General features: G+C 45.4%; 1 long non-coding RNA gene across 1 annotated transcript; it reads left to right on the forward strand.

Moving 5' to 3' along the window:
- The first annotated feature begins 3,473 nt into the window (after window positions 1-3,473).
- LOC111097820 lies at window positions 3,474-16,040 on the forward strand. The gene is made up of 3 exons (XR_005365143.1): window positions 3,474-3,685; window positions 6,878-7,067; window positions 15,530-16,040. It is a non-coding gene; the product is annotated as an uncharacterized LOC111097820 (long non-coding RNA).
- Window positions 16,041-17,532: the final 1,492 nt, after the last annotated feature.

Genomic DNA, 17,532 nt, shown 5'->3' on the forward strand with positions numbered 1-17,532 from the left:
ATACAAGTCTGGTAGGTCATGGTACAAGAGTTTGAACACTTGTTTTGTTTTGTTTTGTTTTTGAGTTTGAACACTTGTAAGAATAGCAGTGACAGGATACAATGCATGTTGGTTGTTGTTCAACAAACCATCTTGTGTATTCCCAGGCATGGGAGAGGGGGAGGCAGCAAAGGAGAGAGGACAAGGAGAAGCCAGTACACGAGGCTGTTGCAGCAATCATGGGGGAAAATATGGCTTGGCTTAGGGTAGGTCGCAGAAGATAAAATTGGGATTTTTTTTTTTTAGATATATTTTGAAGGTAGAATGATTAGGATTTGGTGGTAGATTAGGGGAGGAGAGTAAAGAAGACAGAATTTTTAAAATTACTAATAGGTCTCTCCCTTGCCATTTAGGTGCTTAGCGGAATTATTTATTTTGATGGGAACACTGGACAGGGATATTTGCCATTAACCCAATTGCCTATTGAAGAAAAGAAAGCAACTGCTCTCCTCTCTCCCAAGTGGTCTGTCCCTAAATTTGCCAAATGATAAAAGGAATTAAAAAAAAAAAAGTGAAAGGCATCTGACCAATTAAGGAAATGAGTATGCAGTTTAATTTCAAATATTCAAGAAACTATCATTTCATAAACCCTGTTAACACATTCCCTTTTTAATTTCAATGCCCACTGGCTACAGTACAAGGAATTTGACAATTTTGTTAAGGTATGCTGAGTGCTGCAACGCAACCGTTCTGAAACAAACACCAAGAGGATTGACTGCCTTCAGGAGCAGAGAAAGGAAATGAGCTTCAAGTTCCCTGTAAAATAAAATAATGACTAGTACATACTGCTCCCAACCAAAAGGAGAAAAGCAATTTTTTTTGGTTGTTGTTGGGTGGTCAGTATTTCCGCCTCCCAGAGTTTAGAGGTAGATGGGTGACAGGGAAGAGGGGATTTAGTTCAGATTTGGAATTCGAACTGTCTCTAGTCCAAATTTGAAATTTTAAAAAAAGACCTAAAGGGAGGTGCCTCTCCACTACCACAAGCCTTGTAGCCAAAAGCACCTCATCGGGCTGTAATATGCAGTAATACAAAAAAATCAAACACCTTACATGCAGCTCTAAGGACACAGATTTGAACTCTGACTCAGCGACAGAGACCAGAGGGCTCTAGAAATGCCTTTATTTATTATTTTTTTTAAGATCTTATTCATTTATTTGTGTGTGTGTGTGAGAGAGAGAGAGAGAGAGCACACGGTGTGGAGAGGGAGAGGGAGAAGCAGGCTCCCCACTCAGCAGGGAGCCCCACTCTGGGCTCCATCCTAGGACCCTGGGACCATGACCTGAGCGGAAGGCACCCACCTGAGCCACTCAGGCGCCCCTAGAATGCTTGTTGAGCTTGAAGAAAACGGCAGATAATTTCTAAACGCCTTTCTGTCATCTGTTCTGTTCTCCTCCTTCCCTTCCATGTATCCACCTTTTTGTTTTTGCTGCTCAAAGCGTCTCGGTGCACTTTTTCCTCTATTTTAAAACTGTTCTGAGCCAGTGAATTTTAGGGATGTCAACCACCTTGCAGCCCAAGGTTCTACCTTGAACATAGAGAACCTAACATGGAACCGGCTGTCCTTTAAAGGCCCTTTCACAGCCTCCGACTGTGTGTATTTTGCTGGCTGGGGTGGGGTGCCCTCTCCAACCCTACACACACACACACACACACACACACCCTCTCAGATGTAACTCTCACTTCTAGGTCAACTAATGTTTTAATAAGTCCCTTTGAACAGACGTGACCTGCAGATTTATGCGATGACCCCATCAGAAATAATCTGGGGTTGGGCAAGAAGGCCGCCCCCTCTGCAGGAGCGCCTGTACTGCGTCTCCAGTTAATGAGCCTCGCTCTGGGCCTCCAACGGAGCGCGTCCCTATCCGTGCCTGCAAGGCTGGGGCGAGAGCGCTAAGGAGCGACCCCCCGGGCGCCCGGGGCCCTCAGCACCAAGGCAGGGCCCGGAGACCCCGGCCGCCCCCGCCCCGCTGCCCCGGCTGTCCCGGCTGTCCCGGCAGGGCTGCGGCGGGAGCAGGTAATCGCTTCTGTCTGCGGCGGCGGCGCGCCTGACCCTCCCTGCGGCGACCCGCGGTCCGGCTGGAGCTCGCCAGCTTCCCATTGGCTCGGGGGCCGACGCCGCGCAGTCTGGGGGGGCGGGGCGGGGCGGGGCGGGGCCCCAGGCCTTGAAAACCGAAGTCGGCGGCCCCGGCGCTCGGCTGGCGCTCGGCGGGCTCTCCCTTCCTGCGGGTCCCTGGGCTCGCGGAGTCCGGAATGCGCGGAGGCCCTCGGTGCCCTCGTCGGGGGAGCCGAGCCTCGCTCCTCCCCGGGGGCCTCTGCCGGGGCACAGACGCGCCACCCGCCGTGCCTGACGCCTTAGGGCCCCAGCCCGCGCCCGGGTTACAGACCCCCCGCCCCCGCCCCCGGTGTCCGCAGCCCCCGACCTCCCACCCCCCTGGGCGCGGGCTCTCGAGGGCCCGTTCCTCAGCCCACCCGCAGCCGGCGACCCCCTATCCACGCGCCCAGCAGGGCCATAGCCGCGCTGCAGCCTCCTCCGGCCAGCTCGACCCCGCCCCCTCCCCCGCAGACTCAGCCCCGCCCCCTCCCGCACCCACTCGCGCCTCCCCCACACTCATCCCCACCCCTCCCCCGCACTCAGCCCCGCCCCTCCACATGCTCGCTCCCGCCCTTCCCCCCCGCCGCAGACTCAGCCCCGCCCCCTCCCGCACGCGCTCGCCCCGCCCCTTCCCTGCAGACTCAGCCCCACCCCTCCCCGCACTCAGCCCCGCCCCCTCCACGAGCTCATCCCACCCCTCCCCGCACTCAGCCCCGCCCCCTCCACGAGCTCATCCCACCCCTCCCCCGCACTCAGCCCCGCCCCCTCCACATGCTCGCTCCCGCCCTTCCCCCCGGCCGCAGACTCAGCCCCGCCCCCTCCCGCACGCGCTCGCCCCGCCCCTCCCACTCCACCGCGCCCCTCCCGCACAATCTTCCCCGCCCCGCCCCCCACAGTCTCCCCCCCCTCCCCGCCCCTCATACCCAGCCCTGCCTCCTCCCTCCGCACACTCCTCCCCGGCTCCCCCGCACACTGGGCCCCGCCTTCTCCCTCCCCCGCCCACACACATCCGCCCACACTCCCCGCCCCGTCACGCGTGCACCCCTGCCCCTCGCCCTCGCCCCCGCCCTCCCCCCCGCACCTCTCCCTCACCGCGTTCAGCGCTCGGCCCCAGCCCGCGCCCGGCGTCGGCCCCTAGCGCCGCGATCGTGGGAACCGGGCGGGCCCCCCGCGGCCCGTCCCCCGCGGGCATCCGTCTCCCGGCGGCCGCCCCGACTTCCAAGGCGGCCTGGCAGCCGGGGGTGCCCCCCTCGGGGCCGCGGGAAGCTTGCGGTGGACGCGTGTTCCTGGTGCCTGACCCTCTGCTCCAGCAAATGAGTCTCCCCTGGAGCTTAAGCCATATTTCCTTCCTCCTTCCTTCCTCCAGGTCGGACACCCCTCATTGACAGGCTCTAATCCTCGGATCGGAACTCCTTCTGCCTGGAAGATTTGGCCGGCTTTTCCTTTGCTCTCGGCGTTCCTGAAAAGCCAATTCGTTCTGAGCCGCCCTGACGGCGGGGCTGGGGGAGGAGGGCCGCGTCCAACCTCGGGCACCACCTGGGTGGTCGCCTACCGTGAGTCCCGGACGGCTATTATTCTCCCCGACTTTATAAAGGCCGTTTTGCATAGAATGGTTAAGGAAGCTTAAGTCGTTTATCTTGGCATTGATCTTGCAGGGATATAATGACGAGTTTATATTTATTTATGAGATTTTTTGAGAGCAAGGGGTGTGTTACTCAGTTCCATGGCTCAGATCCTAGCACGGGGCCTGGCAAATAAACAGCTGTGCATTCAATTAGGTTGCATTCAACTGAACCAGCTTTTTGCGTGAAGCTTTCCAAACACCATCAGAGACACTTAAAACGTCAATATAAAGAAGAGAAAAAAGGAAGGGAGAAAGGCAGGAGGGGGGCAGGGACTCGCACAATAATTTCAGATCCTTTGAAAAAAAAAAAAAAACAAGTTGGGGTTAGATCTCCAAAGCTAAACCCAGGTCCTACACAACTAAGTGAAAACACAGAAGCTCTAAAACCTCATTAAGTACCTCACATTCATTTTGTTTCCCAAGCCAACCATGCCCACCCTCCTCAATAGGTAACATTCTCTGGCTGTGCATTGTCTTTATTGCCTTTCTGACCCACCTTCAGACTACATGTAAGTGCTGAGCTGAGAGGACAAGGCTATGATAGACACAGATTGTTCAAATCTAGAAAATGGTAACTACTTTTTCTTCTTCTTTTTCTTTTCTTTTCTTTTCTTTTCTTTCTTTCTTTCTTTCTTTCTTTCTTTCTTTCTTTCTTTCTTTCTTTCTTTCTTTCTTTCTTTCTCCTCCTCCTCCTTCTCCTTCTCCTCCTTCTCCTTCTCCTTCTCCTTCTTCTTTCTCCTTCCAGTTCCTGGGCTTTTATCCCACTTAAAGAAAGTGCAAAGGGTAACATAACCAGATTAGCTTTTTACAAAAAATGATAGCAGTGTGGAGACAGTCTGCACCTAAGAGCAGAAGAACCCTCTGCTGGAGCTTTAACGAACATAATATAGCCTCCTACTAGTGTTCACAAGATCAATTTTTTTCATTCAACGATAAATTTGGGGCAACCCGGGTGGCTCAGCGGTTTAGCACCGCCTTCGGCCCAGGGCGTCATCCTGGAGACCAGGGATGAGTCCCATGTCACGCTCCCTGCATGGAGCCTGCTTCTCCCTCTGCCTGTGTCTCTGCCTCTCTCTCTCTCTTTCTGTCTCTCTCCCTCTCTCTGTGTGTGTCTCTCATGAATAAATAAATAATAATAAAATCTTAAAAATTTTTTTGAGATACAGCCATTTTGAGATATATCAGTCTTTATTTTAACTGCTATACAGTATTCCATTAAATGGATAGATCAGAATTTATTTATTCATCTTCCCATATGGACATGCAGAGAACCTTGTTTTCTATTAAAAAGCGATGTAGAGATGTTCCTTGAACTCATGATCTCCTTCTTTGCTCATGAGAGAGTCTCTCTTACTTTTGTCCCTAGAAACAAAATTGCTGGGTTGTGGGGTTATAGATCTTCACCTTTAGTAGATTTGCCGAATTGTCTTTCAAACTGGTTATAATGGTCTGTGCTCGTGTAGGTGTATCAGACACCTATTTCACACACCTTCAACAAAACTTGGTATTATCAGGCTTTTCCGTGTCCCCACCCAACAATCTCTTAGACATGAAATGGAATGTCTTTTTTTTTTTAATTTATTTATGATAGTCATACAGAGAGAGAGAGAGAGAGAGAGAGAGAGGCAGGGACATAGGCAGAGGGAGAAGCAGGCTCCATGCACCGGGAGCCGACGTGGGACTCGATCCCGGGTCTCCAGGATCACGCCCTGGGCCAAAGGCAGGCGCCAAACCGCTGCGCCACCCAGGGATCCCTGGAATGTCTTTTAATTTACATTTCCCTTAGTACTCATTCAGGTCGTTCAAAATTATCTAAAACAGCATTGTCCACATTGTCCAAGAGACCTTTCTGTAATGGTGGAAATGTTCTCCCTTTCATGAGCTTCTCTCCAATTTTTGTTAGTTCCCTAAACGACATCAGTTTGCCTACAAAGGAAATGTGTTCATGTCAACCCAAGAGCTTTAAAATATGACAAAAGTTTACATTACTTACAGCTTGTTGCCTATGGGCCACACCAGATTATAAGCTTGCCAATCAAGGGTACTTCACGTAGCCCTGCTCTGTATTTCAACTCCATTTCCAGCCCCTCGGTCCTAGCAGGTCTCTGCTAAACATTTCGCTCATCTCTAAACACACCATATGCCAGCTCATCTCTGAGCCTTTGTCCATGCAGCTCTCTGGGGTTGCTATGCCTTTTCTTCCCTCCCCACCAGTCATGCCTCTTTGCTTGTGTGTCTCTCCTACCAGATTGAGCTTCATGAGAACAAAAGAGGATTTTGGTTCATTTCGTTGTTGCATCCTTAATACCTATCGTAGTACAAGCCGAATAGCTGTGAGGCAATACCTGTTTTTTGAATGCATGGAGGAATTAATGATTGAATAAAATGTTCTGGAAAAATAATTGGCCCAAAGCAGAAAAATCTAAAATACAGTATCATAGCTTTAAAAAAATATCCTCTGCCTTAGTCCTGTGGGGATGCTTTGTAAAATACCGTAGACTAGCCAGGCTTATAAACAACAAATATTTATTTCTCACCATTCTGGAGGCTGGAAAGTTCAAGATCAAGGCACTGGAAGATTCAGTGTTGGGTGAAAGCTCACTTCCTTATAGATGGTGCCTATTTGGTGTGTCATCACATGGTAGATGGGGCAAGGGAGCAGTGGAGGGCCTTTTTAATAAGGTCCCTAATCTAATTCATGAGCAATCCACCTTCATCAACTAATCATCTCCCAAAAGTCCCTTTTATAATGTCATCATGCTGGGCAATAGGTCTCAACATATGAGTTTCAGGAGAACACAGACAGGCAAACTGTAGCCCCCTCCTGTCAACCATAAACTGTAGATATTTTGAAATAGTCACTTCTTACATCGATTTGTATTCTCTTCTACTGATCTTCTCACTTCTTTTGAAGATTAGTTTTGTTCCTATTAGCATAACAAAGAAAATAATCCCTCCCTCCAACCTATCAGTTAGGAATCATTCAGTCTCCAAGAAACAAAGAAACAAAAATAAAACAAACAAAACCTAATGACCAAATATTTTTTTCCAAGTTACAAGAAGCATAAGGGTACTGGCACAGATTTGGGGGCATCTCTGCTAATTTCTGACTTTTCCTCAGTGTTACAAAGTGGCTGCTGCTCCTGGTACATGCACATTCGATGCAGGAAAGAAGAAGGAAGAGGCAAAGGCACTGTGACCATCCTTTTAGGAGAACTGCAAAGCTGTTCCCGCAACACCTCACCACAGCAGATCTCCTATGATCTCCTGGGCCAGAATTGGGGAAATGACCATTCCTAGCTGCAAAGGAGGTGAGCATCACCTTCACAATTATGAGCCAAAGCCTGCAACCAGACACACTGCCAGCAACACCTGGCAAGTACCATTCCGTTAGTGAGGAGGAAAGGAGGGTACTGGTTACTTAACTAAGCATCTTCCATGAAACATGATCCCGACATTTAAACAGAAAACCAAATGTCTGGTCTAACCTCATGTTCTAGGTGCTTCTATTTCACCTCTCAGAAGGCATAGAGGCCTGAAGGCTTAAAAGATTCCAAGTTGTATAGGACTTAATGGATTTGACCAAGGGCTCTGTTTGCTCTTAATATGAAGGAAAAGTAGGAGCAGGGCAGGAGCAGGGGAGGAATGAAATGGGGATAGTGGGAAAGGAGAATTTTAAAATTAGACTCCATTAGCAAGCTGCCTGTAAACTAGGGCTGCTGTTTCAGATGTCCCTATGGTGACCCACTGCTCACAGAACTGGAAATTCAGCATTTTCCCTCGTAGGATAGCAGACAGTCTACCCAAGTCAGAGAGGAGGACGGCAGTGCTGCAGCGGGGGAGGAGGAACACGGGAATTAACTATCAGGGTTCACCGCCTATCCATCTCTATTTCAAGTGCTGTGGCCAGCTCCCTGAAAACAAAAGATTTGGGTCAGATCCTGGAATAAAGCGATAATTGATGTCAGCTTAATGCACTAAGTGGCAAGAAACCCATGAGAGGAAATCTGTGGACATACTAGACTACACGACGCTATACTATATCCTTTCTGTAGCTTGCCAACAGGATCATGGAGAAAAATGAAATAAGAACACTATTTCTTGATAGTTTCAACAAGATATGGAACCTTCATTGTTGCATATATGACCTATATGCCTAGCGTGAACTTTGTGTCTTTCTAACTATCCAAGTTCTAATCTTCTCTCTGGAATTTACTTGTACAACTCATTTGTTCATTTTTCTTCTAAACAAGTAACTGGGAGGAAGTTCCATTTTTAGTTAAGTTTCCAGCACCATAAGGAAATCAGCTCTTGAGAGTTAGTTTGGAAAATGATGGTGGACACTGTGCTACATGAGTAATGATTTTTAAAATGGTTACATTTGCCCCATATGAATACGTTGATAATTTCTTTTTTCCTTTCCCTTTTTTTTCTTTTTTAATGCTTATTTATTTATTTTAGAGAGAAAGAGAGGGAGTGAAAGTGTAAGCGGGGAGAGGGGCAGAGGGATCTCTCCTTGAGATTCCCTGCGGAGCCCAATGCAGGGCTCCATCCCACAACCCTGAGATCATGCATGACCTAAGCCAAAATCAGGAGTCAGATGCTTCATTAACTGAGCTACACAGCCACCCCTCTCTTTACTTTCAAATGTACTTTAAAATAAGTATATAGACACCTTTTAAAGGAACGCAGCCTATTCTAGTCTCCCTATAACTGATCATCAAAATTGTCCCGCTTGCAATTAAAAATTACTAAGTACTCAAAGGAAGGATGCAAAGAAGTGGGAAAATTTGACTCCTAGTCATGAAAAAAACAGTCAGTGGAAATAAATGATGGAATTGTGTGGCAAGGACTTTAAAACATCATTAGAAATCAGTGAATCAATGGGAATTATCAGCAGAGAACTAGTAACAAAAAATGAAAATTCTAGAACTGAAAACTATAATATGTGTACTGAAAAAGTCAGTAAATGGGCTTAACAGCACATTGGCATCTGGAGATGACCAGTGAATCTGAGTACAGATCAATGGAAATTATTTAAATCCACAGAACAAAAAAGAAAAAACAAAATTTTAAAAATCTAAAAATGTATTAATTTTTTATTTTAAATTGGATTATTGTTAACATATAAGAGAAAAAAACAGTTTTTAAAAATGAACAGAGCTTCAGAGCATGCTAGCAAAATATCAAGCAGCCCAATATCTGTGTTAGAGTCTCAGAAAAAAAGAGAAAGAACAGGGTAAAGAAAAGTATTTGAAGAAATAATGGCCAAAACTTTTCCAAATTTGGTTTTTCAAAGGCATCAAAACAAGCAAAAAAGTGATCTTCAATCTACAATCCAGGAAGCTCTGCAAACACTAAAGGAGATAAATACAAGGAAAACCACATTTCAGCACATCATTGTCAAATTGCTGAAAACCAAAGACAAAGGAAAATCTTAAAAGCAGCCAGAGGAAAGAAAATAAATCAAATTATTATACAAAGGATGGCTTATCTCTCATCAGAAACAACAGAGACAGGGACGCCTGGGTGGCTCAGGGGTTGGGCGTCTGCCTTCGACTCAGGGTATGATTTTGGGATCCAGAATCGAGTCCTGCATCAGGCTCCCTGCATGGAGACTGCTTCTCCCTCTGCCTGTGTCTCTGCCTCTCTCTGTCTTTCTCTCTCTCTCATGAGTAAATAAAATCATTAAAAAAAAAAAAAAGAAACAACAGAGATATAAATGAGTGTATCTAACTTTTATCTAACTTTTATAATATCGAGGGAGGAGGAAAAGAATGGGAAGGAGGAAGAAATGAGTAATGGTGTGGCAGCCAAACAAAAACAAAACTTCTGGCTGTGCTCAGTGAATTTGAGAGTACTCTGTAGAAGCTGCTTGGTTGCTATAGCTAATTAGAGAATATAAAGGAAGTAACAGGAATGAAGCCCTCCTCTCAAGGAGCTAATAATGTGACTGAATCAGCTGTTAAAAAAAAAGAAAAAGAAAAAGAAAAAAGAAAGAAAAAAGAAAAAGAAAAAATATCTGAGAAAGAAGAGCTAGAAAGGTGAGCTAGAGTGGCTGAGGAAGGCTATGAGGACCAGGTTGGGGAGATGGTAATCTACGTGGAGAATACAGTCAGATGGGGAGAGAAAGGCGCTTAGCAGGGGAAGAGCACCAGCAAAGGTGGCGGAGTGAGCGTGGTACCCTCAGGAATCTGATGAATCGGACATCGATGGAAGTGGATAGTGAGGAGGAGTGCAAAGGCCAGGGATCACGAAGCTGTATTTTCCTCCCTATCTTCCATGATTACCTGTCTGGAGCTGCAGGTAGCCTGGGCTAGGGATTGCATGTTGAGGCTCTCAAGTCAGACTGCCTGGATTAAAATCCTTTCTTCAACACTCATTAGCCAGCTGCTGAAACAAGTTACTTCACCTTTTGCGGTTTTCTCTTTCTTCACTTGTTAATGGATCGTAAAATTGTGTCACAGGGATGTAGTGAAGATTGAATGCAAAGACAGGTGTAGAGCTCTTAGAACAGTGCCCAGAATACAGTCAACATTTGGTCATGTTTGCTATTGTTACGACATCAAGTTCTCGATAAATATTTGTTGACTTACTAGTAGAGGGATTGGTGGTATTAGCTGAAGCAAGAGTGGTTGTCCCAAACAAAAGCTAAAATACACTTAAGCACTAGACAATCAACCCACAAAAACAGAAGCCACATACGAAGTGATCTTGTCACCTCTAAGTCACCAGTCGCATTCAGATGGTGTGAAAGAGATGAGCAAAGCAACAGCATCTCACTGGGGAAGAGAGGTTGAAGACACTGATGTCAAGAGAGAAACTCTTTAAATATGGGAGACCTTAAATCTAACTCGAGTCAAGTCATGTAATTTTTAAACATCACTTGGAAAACAACTATACAAACCTAGATTTATTGCTTACAGTCACCTCTGAGCAAGAAAATAAACGCTTTTCCCTTTGCAAGTGAAGACGTTAAAATGAAAATTGGCCAATTACTATAATTGGATCCTCCAATTACTATGAAAAGTTCCTTTATTTCCTAAAGTCATGACCAATACAGACATAGAAAATTGGCCATTTGTTACTTCATTCCCTTTTGTAGGAGACAAGTATCCCCCTTGAAAGAATACTTTCTAAACTGAGGCTGCATGAGAGAACTCAAAGGACTTTTTAAAACCACCCCTCCCCCCCCCCCCCCACAGTGGCAGCATCTACTCACATTCAAGTTCTGTGTTGCTGATAGTTGTGATAGGGCTGAAGCGAGTGTCCTGAAGCTTATTAGCAGGTGTTTCCAGCAAAGAGCTCTAGCTCATGACATCCACCACCACCCAAATGAGAATTTAAACCAGGGTGGAGGACTTACTCAGGTTACCATCATCTTACCAAAGGACGAAGGACGAGCTTGTACTTTTGAGCTCTCATACGTCCAGCCAACTGATACCCATCTACCAATGAGATTTTACCTATTTTTCAAATATATTGCATTCTACAGAGGAATTCCTAGTTGGGAGACCCCAGAATTTGTGGGACTTTCTGGAAATACCACCATTGACTTAAGATGAAAAGTAAATTAAAAAGTGAGGTTCTGAGACCTTTTAAAAAATATTTTATTTATTTATTCATGAGAGATACAGAGAGAGAGGCAGAGACACAGGCAGAGGGAGAAGCCGGCTCCATGCAGGGAGCCCAATGTGAGACTTGATCCCAGATCTCCAGGATCATGCCCTGGGCCAAAGGCAGGCACCAAACTGCCAAGCCACCCAGGCCTCTTGGTTCTGGGACTTCATAAAGTCTGGAGTGAATAAAAAATTTGGGTTCTAACAGTTTAACTTACTTCCCTCTCATCTTATGAACGAGCATGTAAGTCATCCCAAGGTTTCAAGAACTGATCCTATTTCTACACCGTAGGTAAGTCATTGATAAGCTTTATATTGAATCATAGTTTCAACTTATTTGTGGAAATGTTTGGAGATAGAATAAGTGTTCAAAACCAAAATCAAATCACCAATTTCCACAAGACTTTGAAGATAGAAAAGGTGTGTTGTAGAAATGAATATACTTCTCTCCTTGCAGTCCAGTCTAGGGGCAATCTTTTTTTTTTTTTTTCCATTTTTTTAAGATTTTATTTATTCATGAGAGACACACAAAGAGAGGCAGAGACACAGGCAGAGGAAGAAGCAAGTTCCCCGTGGGGACCCAATGTGGGACTCGATCCTAGGACCCCAGGATCACACCCTGAGCTGAAGGCAGACCCTCAACCACTGAGCCACCCAGGTGTCCCAGGCTAGGGGCAATCTATTAGCAATGTCTCTCAAGCTTCTTCCACCAGAACTATGTAAGCTATGTGGAATTTTTATCAGGTACAGGAGAAAGAAAGTGACCGATAAGCAAACCCTTAGAATAGGCATATTGACTTTGGCAGGGGCTACTGCTTTGTTAGCCCTCAAGTTACATAGATTGACCAATTTTGACCCAAAAGCATCCATACGAGCTAGAAAAAAAATGGCTAAAACTATCCAAAGAGATTCTGCTGAAACACTAGCAGAAAAATTCTAAATTATCCACCATCTCATTGAGATGAGCCAGGCTGGTCTGGGCACCGTACCTGTCTCCCCATCCTTTCTTTCATCTTCTTGCCCAGACCACTTAGGACACTTGGCCATCTGACACTTGCTATAGTGTTCCCACTGGAGCCTTTCCTAACAGTGCTGTCCCAGGAATCCCAGCACAACTCTTCCAGGAATCAGGGCATAGAACTCAGCATGAGTGAGGGGAACGTATAGTGGCGCAGTCACCAGGAAACCCAAACAGGCTTCAGCCATCAACTTAACGTCGGAGATGTCAATCGTAGGCTCCACCGTGAATGCTGGTGGGCGTGGAACTTTTATTTTGCCACAAAATGTAATGCCCTCTTGGCATCCAGACTGCCTTATCTTTGGGAGCAGGGTCACAGCCCGTGATTTAGATATGGAAACCCTCATTTATGTCTAAACTCTTCATGCTTTTTTAAATAATTGCTTGAATCTGCCTAACAGCCAGATTCCCAGAGACAAGCTGTAGCAGGATCCCCTCTTCTCTAATGCACGTGCAGTCTTTTCTTTATTTAAGGAGCCTAATCTCTACCTTCTTACACAGGCCAGCCTCTCACTTTCAGTGCTTGTGAAAAACACAGGGTATTTGTCTTTATGTAAAATGATGTCAGGCATCTGAGCCTTTAATGGATTTTGAGCCTCCGCAATCCTTGGGCGGTGTGGTGAGGGGGGCGGAAGAAGGAGGGTTGTGTGCTGTGAAATCATGTTTTGAATCCTTCAGGTAAGAATTTTAATGAGAAACAACTGTCAAAGAAGCTCATTTTCTGAATTTGTACCACAATTTTATTTTGAAAAATGAGTTTTTGCTAAAACCGGCCAGCTTTGACCAGAGTGGGGAACGGGGGGGGGGGGGTGCTTTGAATATCTGAGCAGAACTGAAAAATAAGGGAACACTCTTAAAGAGAAAAGACATGCTCCCTCTCTAGTGAAGAAACAGGAGAACTTTCAGCCACCCCACTAGGCCAGTGTTTTCCCTGCTCTGCAGCACTCTTGTAAATTTGTAAATTTGCCACAGCTCACTTGTAAATTTGCCAGGGTGGCAGGGACACATGACTCTTGGCTGGGAGGCCTGCCAGCTATCAATCAGAAGCCCCCAACTCTCAGGAGGGAGAAGGGGGCGGGTGCCCAGAGACCACCCTGGGTTATATTTATTGGGGGGGCGGAGGCGATACTTGCTGGTCCTGATAGCAACTCCCGCTAGACAGATACAGCCCACGTTGGAATGTCTTGTTGAGAATTCCATCAACTCCCCAGTATCAGACCTCGCACCTTATAAAACAAATCCTTATATTATAACAAAGGTAAGTGCAGCCTTCCCTATCTGGCCCTACATGTCACCTGATCTTTCAGGTTTGTCCATGCCTGAATCCATCTCGCCAGAAACCCCTTGTTTATTCTCAGTAGGCAGAAACCCATAATTCTTACTCATTTTATCGATTTTCCCTCTGTTCACAAATCCCCCTTCATTCCTCCTGGTTCCTGGTTACCTCATTGTCCCTCGGCCTCCAAAGAATCATCTCACACCCGCAAGCCAGACAGATTAATGTCCCTATTTCCCAAGATGTGTGTTTGGTCTGACTCCAGCTGACCACTGGGATTTTGAGCCATGACCCTATCCTGAGGGAAACTCCCTCTCTTTTTATCCTAAATTTATGCATATTCCTGAGCCTCAGTCTGAGCCTGAAGAAAGAGTCTAACTTCCCAAACATTTCTAAGCGGAAACTTAACACTCTCTTATCATCCACAAACCTCCCTTGAACCTTTGAACCCTGAAAGGGAGCGCAGGCCCTCTTAGAAATTTGGAATGATTTACATTGCATTATTAGGGAATTTTAAGTCAATATTTCTTGACCTGGGTGATTCATGCAGTGAGTTGATTGAACTCAGGTATAGACGGGATGAACTGGCCTCCTCTACCCCATTGTCACGCCCACTGAACAGGCCACAGAGGATCTGCCATGACAGAAACTCAGCAAAGGTGGCCAAAAGGTGGGCATAGGGAGTACAGAGACATCAATAAGTATTTTATCCTCTTGAGGAAAGGAGGAGAGAGAGAGACAGAGAAGCAGTTCTAGAAGAGCCTACTACCCTGATTTCTATATTAGATATGCTCTTCCAGCCCTAATGGTTTTATTTGGCTTATTTCTCTAGTTTTTGAAGAAGCAATCAGAATGATATACTTCTTGCTTATAAAAAAAAAAAAAAAAAAGTTGTTGGTTTCTACAGTCTTAAAGAATCCAGGATAGTTTTCAGAGAAAAAGTTATATGAACATATCATATGTTAGTTTTATTGACATTTGTGATGCTGCAGAATCATACTCATGTCATGAAATTCACCACACTCATGACTTTTATGCAAAGAAACACCGAGAATGAACAGGTGCAGTGTGTTCATATCCGGAGTATTCACTGTCAAAATACCTGGGGTGCTCTCCCACTTCCCTTTGTTCTCCCCTTCCCTCCTGTTTTCCCTCCTTACAGTCACTGCAACCAACCTTACAGTCATTGTTCAAAACTATGATGGGATTCAACACAATGTTTTGATGTTGTAAATAGATGTTATGTTCTTGGTTTGGTTTTCTCATTCCGTTGGCTGGGGAGCTTAGGATACAGCAGTGAAAGCAATGCAATGACTAGAAATGCTGGTCCCAGGGGTAGAAGGCTAAGGAACAGGTCTTTAGGGGACAAGAAGAGGTGGGAACAAACTGGGTCAGGATCTTCCTTTCTGGAATTCCCTGTACTGATTGACATGAAAGATGGTGGCACATTTGCTCTACTGAGGATGAGCACAGAGCATCAGCATATGCCCGACTGTCTCCACTCGTGGGAGAGAAGAGGTATTTTTTTACAAGACTGGTGTTGACAATGTTATCATTTAATGTAGACGCAGCGAACTATCCATCAAATTTATGTCTGCGCATACCTTTCCTTAAATTCAGGTACCTATTTGCCTTCCTTGCATCTATTTAATAAAGCGGACTTGTCATCTCAAAAAAAAAAAAAAAAAAAAACAACCCCACAGATTTTTGAAACTATACATTCAAGGGTCACGTCAGCGGGAAGAGATGAAGCATATGAATTTTTTTCTAATATACTAGACAATGGGGAAAATCAAACTAAGCAGGTTTTGAGTCTTCTTGTTTATTTATTTATTTATTTATTTATTTATTTATTTTTAGTCTTCTTGTTTTTAAATGAATTGTCCACTTCATGGCTGGTTGTACTTTCCAAGATGGCTGCAGTGAGGCCGCCCATGACAGCTTCGCTTCTTATGACCTGAGGTTGACACTCCTCCGACAGAGAGGTACAGTGTGTGTCCACTCCTTTCCAACATGAGAGGGCCTGTGACCATGATAGAAGTGACACGGTGTGACTTCTACAGAGAATCCGGTATCTCCCTGATTCTCTTGAAACACTGTTCTTGGAACCTGCCACTGTGCTTTGAAGAAGCCAAGGAGCCACAGAGAGCCGCATGTGGGTGTTGTAGCTGACAACCCGGCTGTGGTCCCACCTGTCAGACGATACCACTCACCAGTTGTGTACATGAAGGAGCCTTCAGATGATTCCAGCTTGCAGTAGTCATCCCCAGCATTTGAGCTATCCCAGCTTACGCTTTGTGGAGCAGTTGCTCCTTGCTGACTCCCACCCAAATTGTAGGTTTGTGAGCAAATAAAAAAGATGATTGTTGTTTTAAGCCACTAAGTCTGGGGTGTTTTCTTATGTACCAATAGATCACTCCAACCCTGAACTTTCCCCTCCCATTGGGAGTTTGCTGTTGGTCCTATAAATATCACACATATAAACATCCACATACAATGAAACCATCTAAGCCAGGATCTTGAGTCCCTAAGATTTAGCCTCAGGAAAAAGTGGAAGTTCCATGTAAAATGAGTACCATGGACTAAGAAAAAAAAAGTGTAAGAACAAATGCAGCTATCATTAATAAAACAGTGATGGTTGCCATTCCTGATTCACCACCCACTGCTTCTGAGTAGAGATGACCTGGGAAATGCTTCTTGACGGAGATTGTTGGTCTCAAAAAAAATCAAAAAGGAATTTCAAGAAAGAAAGATGGATGGGCTAGTAGAAGGTGACACGAGTTAAATCATGGACTTGGAATGAATCTGGTCTTTGTATCACAGAATTCCAGAACCTCAAGATTATATGAGGCCAATTAGACTTGGTCTAAATCACCACTCTCGTTGAATTTCTGAGCCCCATGTGCACTGTACTTGAAAATTTATTGTCTGGTTTCTGCATAAACATCTTTGATGCCATGGGAAGCCCCCTTAACTTCCTAAAAAAGTGGCTACTAGAGCCTTCTTGCTGCAACTTTAACTTTTTGGTTTTATTGTGAAGTTGCATCCTTTGCAGGAGGTTTGGTTCTAAAGCCAACACGAGGCCACAACTACATATGGCCAAAGTCAGTCTTGAAAGTTCCTCCGGAAAGCACCTCAAAAATCATTAGCCTATGATTCCTCAGCCAGTATTCCCTCCAGTGTCAGAACTAATCACTTTGGTTGAGAACCAAAGAAAGTAGTTGGCTCAAATATAAGAGGTATGTGGATTTTTAAAATCCATGTATTTTTCAAGGCTAGGGTTACAGTCGGACTGGGGAGATGTTTATGCTCTGGTACTGAGATGGGAGATTCACACCCTGTCTCCTGCTCATTTGGGGCCACACATATGCCCATTAACTGGGATAGCTGCAGGAGCCAGCACTATTTAGATCATATTATTTCCTTTAAAAATGTGATTATTTTTACAGAGCTCATGTAATTGAACTTCTGTCCATTAAACACGTATATGGGATGATATCACTGGTGAATCATAGTTACCAAAATCTTGTTTATTCATGAGAGACACACAGAGAGAGAGGCAGAAACACAGGCAGAGGGAGAAGTAAGCTCCTTGCAGGGAGCCCGATGTGGGACTCGATCCCAGAACCCTGGGATCACGACCTGAGCCAAAGGCAGATGTTCAACCGCTGAGCCACCCAGGTGCCCCTATAGATACCAAAATCTTAAGTCTCTTTTATAATCATGAAATATTTAAAGATGTAGCAAATAAAAAGCAGAGACCCACAAACTCATGACTGCCAGCAATAGATGTTAGCTTGCCTTGTTTACCTCTTCTTTATACATGTTTTTCTTTTCCTAGGTCTCCCCCATAGAGTATTTGT

Source organism: Canis lupus, chromosome 10, assembly GCF_011100685.1.
Source record: "Canis lupus familiaris isolate Mischka breed German Shepherd chromosome 10, alternate assembly UU_Cfam_GSD_1.0, whole genome shotgun sequence".
NCBI lineage: Eukaryota > Metazoa > Chordata > Mammalia > Carnivora > Canidae > Canis > Canis lupus.